The 9,547-nt window shown below is 41.3% G+C and overlaps 1 pseudogene; it reads left to right on the top strand.

Annotated features, from left to right (window-relative positions):
• Positions 1-564: 564 nt before the first annotated feature.
• LOC110542494 (cytochrome c, somatic-like) lies at positions 565-879 on the top strand (annotated as a pseudogene).
• The last annotated feature ends 8,668 nt before the right edge of the window (positions 880-9,547 follow it).

Here is a 9,547-nt window from a genome sequence, read left to right as displayed (position 1 = left end):
TATTTTATTATTTTATTTTATGTGTATGCATATTTTGCCTGCATGTATGTCGGTGCACCATGTGCATGCTTGATGCTCAAGGTCAGAAGAAGGTGGGTCCCTGAAAACTGGAGTTTCAAATGGTTGTAAATTACCACTTAGGTGCTGGGACTGTCAACCCAGAGTTCTCTACAAAAGTAACAGTTTCTCTCATCCACTGAGACAGATCTCTCCCCCACCCCCTTCTTTTTTCTTTGAAAATTACTTAGTAGTAGTAGTAGTAGGTGGTGTGTGTGTGTGCATGTGTGTGTGATGTGTATGTATAAGTACAGACAAACATGTTCCATTGCATATGTGTGGGTGATAACCACTTTCAGGAATCAGTTTTCTCCTTCCACAGCAGATGTCAGGGATTGAATTCAGGACACCAGTATTTTGCAGATAGTGATTTTACCCACTGAGCCATCTCACTGACCCATGTTATCCTCTTTTGATTGATTAAAAGAGGAATGGACAAAGAGAGCGGGACATTGGTCTTCGGGATGGAACATTTCCACTGTTGACCAGCCTGGAGCGAATTAAAAAATGGGTGATGTTGAGAAAGGCAAGAAGACTTTTGTTCAGAGGTGTGCCCAGGGCCACAGTGTGGGAAAGGGGGGCAAGCATAAGACTGGGCCCAATCTCCACGGTTTTTTTGGGTGGAAGACAGGTAAGGCCACTGGATTCTCCTACACAGATGTCAACAAGAACAAACGTATCACCTGGGGAGAGGACACCCTGATGGAGTATTTGTAGAATCCCAAAAAGTACATGCCTGGAACAAAAATGAGCTTCACTGGAATTAAGAAGGGAGAAAAGGCAGACTTACTAGCTTATCTTTAAAAGGCTACCAATGAGTAATTCCACTGCCTTATTTGCTACAAAAACAAATGTCTCGTGGCTTTTAATGTGTACCATAATTTAATTCATACATCAAAATTGAGATCATGAATGGCTAACAATATTTTTGTTAGACAGTCCCGATTTAAGTAAAACTGACCTGTAGTAAAGTGGATATGATCTCTTTTAAAATAACAAAACCAGTTCCACATGTACTATCTCTGCTCTTCCTTTCTCAGGATAAGATTGGACTTAAGCAGTAATGTTCTACTTTCCACAAAGATGGGGATGTCACCTCAAACCTATTAAATGGTTTTGTACTTAGATTAATATAACTGGGCATATGAGTATGTTTAAACACTGGGAAAACTCTGTCATTGTCTCAGAAACAAGAAGACTCACCTGTGTTTCAATTTGTGCTCACTGGTCTGTTACAGGCAGTGGCTAAACGTCAGGAAGCAACTGTCTGTTCTGGATGATGCTGTTTTAATTAGAAATCCCTATGTCAAGGATGCTGCCTTTTACCACTGAAAGGCACCGACAATGGTTTGCTTAAAATATCAAATAAAGACCATACTAGCTCCGCAGGATCGCCATCACTGACGGTACGACCCGCCCAATCCCACAGTGACAGAGAATACGCTATATACTCACCGAAACCAGGCAGAAACATCATACAACCTGGACACACCAGGCACTGGGCCTCCCAAGCTTGGAGAGCACAACGAAGAGATCCCAGGACTTCCCAGAAAGCATTGGGACTAGCAAGCCAGTCTCCAGTTACAGCCGGACGTGGCAGCGGAGCAGTACTGAACTGGCGGGGCACCACAGCCCTCCAGTTTAAGACTAACCAGGGCCAAACCAGAGAACAGAGAGCCTGATTACCCCATCCCTGCTGAAGTGACCACCCTGAAATCTCCAGCTGCAGCAAGACCTCAGAACCTGGCAGTGACAGCAGCACAGAACTGGCGGAACACATCAAAGAAGCAGGGCCAAACCAGAGAGCAGAGAGCCCCGGATACCACGATCTCGGCCAAGAGACCTGCCTGTAAGTGAGTGCACCCTTGGGAATCTGCAGTTCCCCAGATCCTGGGTCCTTCTAAATCAGAAGCCAGGCATCGAACCCCCCTCCCACCCACATACCCACTTTGGGAAACAGAGGGGCACTAGGGACATTGAAGTTCCTGCCCTGTGGGCCTGATTGAGGAGCTAAGACAGTTAATACCAGAAATTGCGCTGCGATCATCATTAGCGCCTGCGACATATACAGTACAGAGCCCCTACCACACACTCAAGGGTTCAACATTAGCCATCACTCTGTCCCTCGAGAAACTCATCCACGCACACTTACACACACAGACACACACGCGCGCGCGCGCGCACACACACACACGCTTGCATTTGCCCCGTTTGCGCCTGCGTACTTTCCTCCCACAGGTACAGCTAGTCCTCAGCACACTCTGAGAGTGCTCAGCTTCCTGAAGAACTCTCCAGACACCAGAGAGAGACAGCACCAGTCTGATCTACAGAATCCAAAAACAAACAGGGAAGGTTTCAGATAAGCCAATGGCCAGAGGTAGGCGAAAGAACACTTCCAACATAAATCAGGACATCATGACTTCACCAGCAAACCCCAAAATCGATGGATACACCAATTCAGCAGAAGCACAGGAAAATGATTTTAAAGCCATGCTTGCCCAATTATTTGAGGCTCATAAGGAGGAAATGAACAAGTCTTTCAAAGAGATGGCCAGTCAATTGGAGGCAAAGAAAGAAGAAATAGACAATATCCTTAAAGAAACACAGGCAAACATAGCCAAACAAATAGATACACAAGTAGAGGAAAAATTAGTGGCATATGAGAAGGAAATGAAAAAAGAAATAGAAGCCATCGTAGAGAGACAGGAATCCAAATTCAAACACATGAAAGAAATGGTGCAAGGCATGAAAACAGAATTAGAATCAATAAAGAAAACACAAAATGAGAAAACCCTTGAGCTGGAGAACTTGGAGAAAAGATCAGGAACCACAAAAGTAAGCATCACCAACAGAATACAAGAGATGGAAGAGAGAATCTCTGGAGCTGAAGACACACTTGCAGAAATGGATACTTCTCTCAAAGAAAAAGTAAAATCAGAAAAGTTCCAATCACAAAATATCCAAGAAATCAAGGATGCTATGAAAAGACAAAATCTAAGAATAATAGGAATTCACGAAAAAGAAGACTCCAGACTCCAAGGTCCAGAAAATATTTTCAAGAAAATCATAGAAGAAAATTTTCCCAACTTAAAGAAAGAGATGTCCATAAATATACAAGAGGCCTACAGAACTCCAAATAGACTAGACCAGAAAAGAAACACATCACGTCACATCATAGTCAAAACACTAAATCTACAGAACAAAGAAAAGATATTAAAAGCAGCAAGGGAAAAAGGCCAAGTAACATATGAAGGTAGACCTATCAGAATCACGCCGGATTTCTCATCAGAAACTATGAAAGCCAGAAGGGCCTGGGCAAGTATCATGGAGACTCTAAGAGATCACAAATGTCAACCCAGACTACTATACCCTGCAAAGCTTTCAATCAACATAGATGGAGAAAACAAAATATTCCATGATAAAACTAAATTTATACAATATCTACACAGCAAACCATCCCTACAGAAGATACTAGAAGGAAAACTCCAATCCAATGAAAACAAATTCACCCAAGAAAACAGGGCATACAGATAATGTCCCAACAAAAATGAAAAAAAAAACAAGCAATGAATCAGGGTTAGATCATCGACTCCATTACAAAAGGAACTAACATGCATTGGTCACTATTATCTATCAATATCAATGGACTCAACTCACCAATAAAAAGACACAGGCTAACAGAATGGTTAAGGAAACAGGATGCAACATTCTGTTGCATCCAAGAAACACACCTATGCAACAAAGACAAACACTACCTCAGAGTAAAGGGCTGGAAAACTGTTTTTCAAGCAAACGGTTCCAGAAAACAAGCTGGAGTAGCCATCCTAATATCTAATAAAATAGACTTTCAACCCAAGTTAATCAAAAAAGATAAGGAGGGCCACTATATTCTCATCAAAGGAAAAATCCACCAAGAGGACATCACAATCTTGAATATCTATGCCCCAAATACAAGAGCACCGACATTCGTAAATGAAACATTATTAAAGCTTAAATCATACATTGATCCTAATACCTTAATAGTGGGAGACTTCAACACTCCACTCTCACCAAGGGACAGATCAACTAGACAGACACCAAATAGGGAAATAAAAGCACTCACAGAATCCCTAAATCGAATGGACCTAATAGACGTCTACAGATCATTTCACCCAAACTCAAAAGAGTACACCTTCTTTTCAGCACCACATGGAACCTTTTCTAAAATAGACCATATAGTGGGCCACAAAGCAAGCCTCAACAGATACAAAAGGATTGAAATAATCCTTTGTATACTATCTGACCACCATGGACTAAAGCTCGACCTCAACAACAACAGAAACAACAAAAAGCCGACACGCACATGGAAACTGAACAACTTACTACTCAATGACAGCTGGGTTAAGGAAGAAATAAAGAAAGAAATTAAAGACTTCCTAGAATTCAATGAAAAGGAAGGCACAACATACCCAAATTTATGGGACACATTGAAAGCAGTGCTCAGAGGAAAATTTATAGCACTAAGTGCCTGCAAGAAGAAATTCGTAACATCACATACAAACAACTTAATGGCCCAACTGAAAACCCTAGAACAAAAAGAAGCAGATACACCCAAAAGGAGCAGACGGCTGGAAATAATCAAACTAAGGGCTGAAATCAATCAACTAGAAACAAATAAAACTATCCAAAGAATCAATGAAACAAAAAGCTGGTTCTTTGAGAAAATCAACAAGATAGACAAACCCTTAGCCAAACTAACTAAAAAGCAGAGAGAAACTATCCAGATCAGCAAAATCAGAAATGAAAATGGGGACATAACCACAGACACTGAGGAAATCCAAACAATTATTAGGTCATACTACAAAAGCCTATATGCCACAAAATTTGAGAATCTAAATGAAATGGATAATTTTCTTGAAAGATTCCATCTACCAAAACTAAGTCAAGATCAGGTAGAAAGACTGAATAGCCCTATATCTCCCAAGGAAATCGAAGCAGTCATTAACAGTCTCCCCTCCAAAAAAAGCCCTGGACCAGATGGCTTCAGCGCAGAATTCTACAAGACCTTCAAAGAAGTGCTAACTCCAATTCTCCTCAAGCTATTCCACAAAATAGAAACAGAAGGAACACTACCAAACTCATTCTATGAAGCCACAGTCACCTTAATACCTAAACCACACAAAGACCCAACCAAAAAAGAGAACTTTAGGCCTATCTCTCTTATGAACATTGACGCAAAAATACTCAATAAAATACTTGCAAACCGAATCCAAGAACACATCAAAGATATCATCCACCATGACCAAGTAGGCTTCATCCCAGGCATGCAAGGGTGGTTCAACATACGGAAATCCATCAATGTAATCCACTACATAAACAAACTGAAGGAGAAAAACCACATGATCATCTCCTTAGACGCCGAAAAAGCATTTGACAAAGTCCAACACCCATTCATGTTTAAAGTCTTGGAGAGATCAGGGATACAAGGCACATACCTAAACATAGTAAAGGCAATATATAGCAAGCCTATAGCTAACATCAAACTCAATGGAGAGAATCTTAAATCAATCCCACTGAAATCAGGGACAAGACAAGGCTGTCCATTGTCCCCATATCTCTTCAACATAGTACTTGAAGTCCTAGCCAGAGCAATAAGACAACTAAAGGAGATCAAGGGGATACAAATCGGAAAGGAAGAGGTCAAAGTGTCACTATTTGCAGATGATATGATAGTATACATGAGCGACCCCAAAAATTCAACCAGAGAACTCCTTCAGCTGATAAACACCTTCAGCAAAGTGGCAGGATACAAAATCAACTCAAAAAAATCAGAAGCCCTCCTATATACCAAAGACAAAAAGGCTGAGAAAGAAATTAGGGAAACAACACCCTTCACAATAGCCACTAATAACATAAAGTACCTTGGTGTGACTCTAACCAAGCAAGTGAAAGACCTGTTTGAGAAAAACTTCAAGCCTCTGAAGAAAGAAATCAAAGAAGATATCAGAAGATGGAAAGATCTCCCGTGCTCATGGATTGGTAGGATTAACATTGTGAAAATGGCCATACTGCCAAAAGCAATCTACAGATTCAATGCAATTCCCATCAAAATACCAACTCAATTCTTTACAGACCTTGAAAAAAAGATTCTCAGCTTCATATGGAGAAACAAAAAACCCAGAATCTCCAAAACGATCCTGTACAACAACAGATCATCTGGAGGTATCTCCATTCCTGATCTCAAGCTGTACTACAGGGCAACAGTAATAAAAACTGCATGGTACTGGCATAGAAACAGAAAGGAGGATCAATGGAACCGCATAGAAGACCCAGAAATAAATCCACACACCTATGAATAATCGATATTCGACAAAGAAGCCAAATCCATTCAATGGAAAAAAGACAGCATCTTCAACAAATGGTGCTGGACCAACTGGATGTCTACATGCAGAAAAATGAAAATAGATCCATATTTATCACCCTGCACAAAACTAAAGTCAAAGTGGATCAAGGACCTCAACATAAAACCAGATACCCTAAATCAATTGGAAAAAAAAGTGGGGAACAGCCTAGAACTCATTGGCACAGGAGACAACTTCCTGAACAGAACACTAACAGCACAGGCTCTAAGAGCAACAATCAATAAATGGGACCTCATGAAACTGAAAAGTTTTTGTAAAGCAAAGGATACCGTCATCAAAACAAAACGACTGCCTACAGATTGGGAAAGAATCTTCACTAACCCTATATCTGACAGAGGACTAATATCCAGTATATACAAAGAACTAAAGAAGCTGAAAAGCAGCAATCCAAGTAATCCAATTAAAAAATGGGGAACAGAGCTAAACAGAGAATTCTCGACAGAGGAATATCGAATGGCAGAAAAACACTTAAAGAAATGCTCATCCTCATTAGCCATCAGGGAAATGCAAATCAAAACGACCCTGAGATATCACCTTACACCCATCAGAATGGCCAAGATGAAAAACTCAAGCGATAACACATGCTGGAGAGGTTGTGGAGAAAGGGGAACCCTCCTCCACTGCTGGTGGGAATGTAAACTGGTACAACCACTCTGGAAAGCTATCTGGCGCTTTCTAAGACAAATAGGAATAGTGCTTCCTCCAGACCCAGCTATACCACTGCTAGGTATATACCCAAAGTTTGTTCAAGTACACAAAAAGGACACTTGCTCAACCATGTTTATAGCAGCTCTATTTGTAATAGCCAGAACCTGGAAACAACCCAGATGTCCATCAACGGTGGAATGGGTACAGAAATTGTGGTATTTTTATACAATGGAATACTACTCAGCAATCAAAAAGGAGGAAATCATGAAATTTGCAGGCAAATGGTGGGATCTAGAAAAGATCATTCTGAGTGAAATATCCCAGAAGGAGAAAGACAAACATGGGATATACTCACTTATATAGACCTAGAAGATATGATAAACATAATGAAATCTATACACCTAAAAAAGATAATCAATTGAGCGGACATGGGGTAAGATGATCAATCCTCATTTAGAAAGACAGATGGGATGTGCATTGAACGTATGACAGGAGTCTACTGAGCGCATCTGAAAGACTCTAACTAGCAGTGTTTTCAAAGCAAAGACTCATGACCAAACCTTTGGCAGAGTACAGGGAATCATAAGAAAGAAGGGGAGTTAGTCTGATGGGGAAAGGATAGGAGCTCCACAAGGACCAAATATATCTGGGCACAGGGTCTTTTCTGAGACTGACATTCAACCAAGGACCATGTATGGATATAACCTAGAACCTCCACTCAGATGTAGCCTGTGGTATCTCAGTAACCAATTGGTTTCCCAAAGTGAGGGGAACAGGGACTATTTCTAACAGGAACTCAATGACTGGCTCTTTGGTCTCCCCACCCCCGAAGGGAGGAGCAGTCCTGTTAGGCCACAGAGGAGGGCTTTGCAGCCAGTCCTGAAGATACCTGATAAAACAGGATCAGATGAATGGGGAGGAGGTCCCCCCCATCAGTGGACTTGGAAAGGGGCACGGTGGAGATGAGGGAGGGAGGGAGGGAGGGACTGGGAGGGAATGAGGGATCGGGACACGGCTGGGATACAGAGTTAATAAAATGTAACTGATAAAAAAAAATAAAAGAAAAAAAAAAGAAAAAAAAAATATCAAATAAAGACTAATACTTAAAAAAAAAAAAAGAATAGACAAAGACAGAGTGAAATGTATGCCCAAAGTTTCCACGAATAGGCTGGTGAAGTCTTTTCATTGCGTATCCCACCAAAACCGGAAGATGTTTTGTGGTAGCCTAACATTCAGGTTCTCTTTAGCTGGCTGCTTTTAGGCAGGTTGTTCTTTTTTAATTTTTTCAGATATATTCATTTTTATTTCATTGCATTGGTGTTTGGCCTGTGTGTATGTCTGTGAAGGTGCAAGATCCCCTGAACTGGAGATGCAAGCTGTTGTGAGCTGCCATGTGGATTGCTAAGAACTGAACCCAGGTCCACTGGAAGACTCAACTGTTACACTATCTCTCCAGCTCCTTTACACAAGTTTTCAAAGAGAGCTGTGAGCCAAATCTCAGAGAAGAAACTTTTTAATATATGTATTTTCTCTTATTTAATATTTTTGTTACTTTGGGAATTTCGTACACACATTGAGATATCTTTTAAGCTTTTCATTTGCTCTGGAACAGAAAGTATATAAAAGTGACAGCTGAAGAAATTAAGGACATTAAAATGAAGCTGAGTACCTTACATCAAGACAATTTTTAAAAAATGCCTTGAGGACCTAAATGAACATCGGTACAAAGTCCCAATTTATTTCTAATATCAGAGATCAGACCTCTACTCTTGCCTGATGCGTCTAAAACAAAAAGGGGGAACTGTAGAGAGCTGCGGAATGCTATGCCTTAAAGATGGAGCTGGTTTCCACCTTCCACCTTCCCGATGGTGAGTGCTCTCTGTCACAAACAACTCCACATTTGGCTAAGGCTGAGGATCTGGCTTGCTTCCATGTATGTGGACCTATCTGCATTGCCCACGTGGCACGCCTGGGTTGGCTACCCAGAGGCTATTTAAGCTGTGGGCTGGCTTTCCCCAGGGTCAGATGATTGTTCAAGGTTCCTGAATAAACTGCATTGAAAAAAAAAATGCCTTGAGGATATCTCAGGATTGGACACACCCCACCCATCTCAGGCTCAAAGATACTAGCTTTTAACTCATGTGAAAGACTTTAGTTTGAAAAGAAATCTTCCGGGTTCCTGCTTACACAGAAAAATGTTTCCTCCTATCCAATCATCAAGCACACAGAGACCCCTGTAAGCCATGGGAGGTGGAAGGTAGAGGGTAGCTGCTGCTCAAGCTGGCGGCAGACCTAATTATTGACTCTGTACTTAATTAAGTTTATTTATTCACTTTACATCCCGATCGAAGCCCCCTCCCTCCTCTCCTCCTGCTCCCACTCCATCCCACCCTCTTTTCTCTTCCCCTCCTCCTCTTCCTTCTCAGAAAAAGGGATCCCCC

The sequence above is a fragment of the Meriones unguiculatus genome, chromosome 12, assembly GCF_030254825.1.
Source record: "Meriones unguiculatus strain TT.TT164.6M chromosome 12, Bangor_MerUng_6.1, whole genome shotgun sequence".
NCBI classification, from domain to species: domain Eukaryota; kingdom Metazoa; phylum Chordata; class Mammalia; order Rodentia; family Muridae; genus Meriones; species Meriones unguiculatus.
The sequence above is the reverse complement of the archived record's forward strand: the minus strand, read 5'-3'. Positions and strand labels throughout refer to the sequence as shown.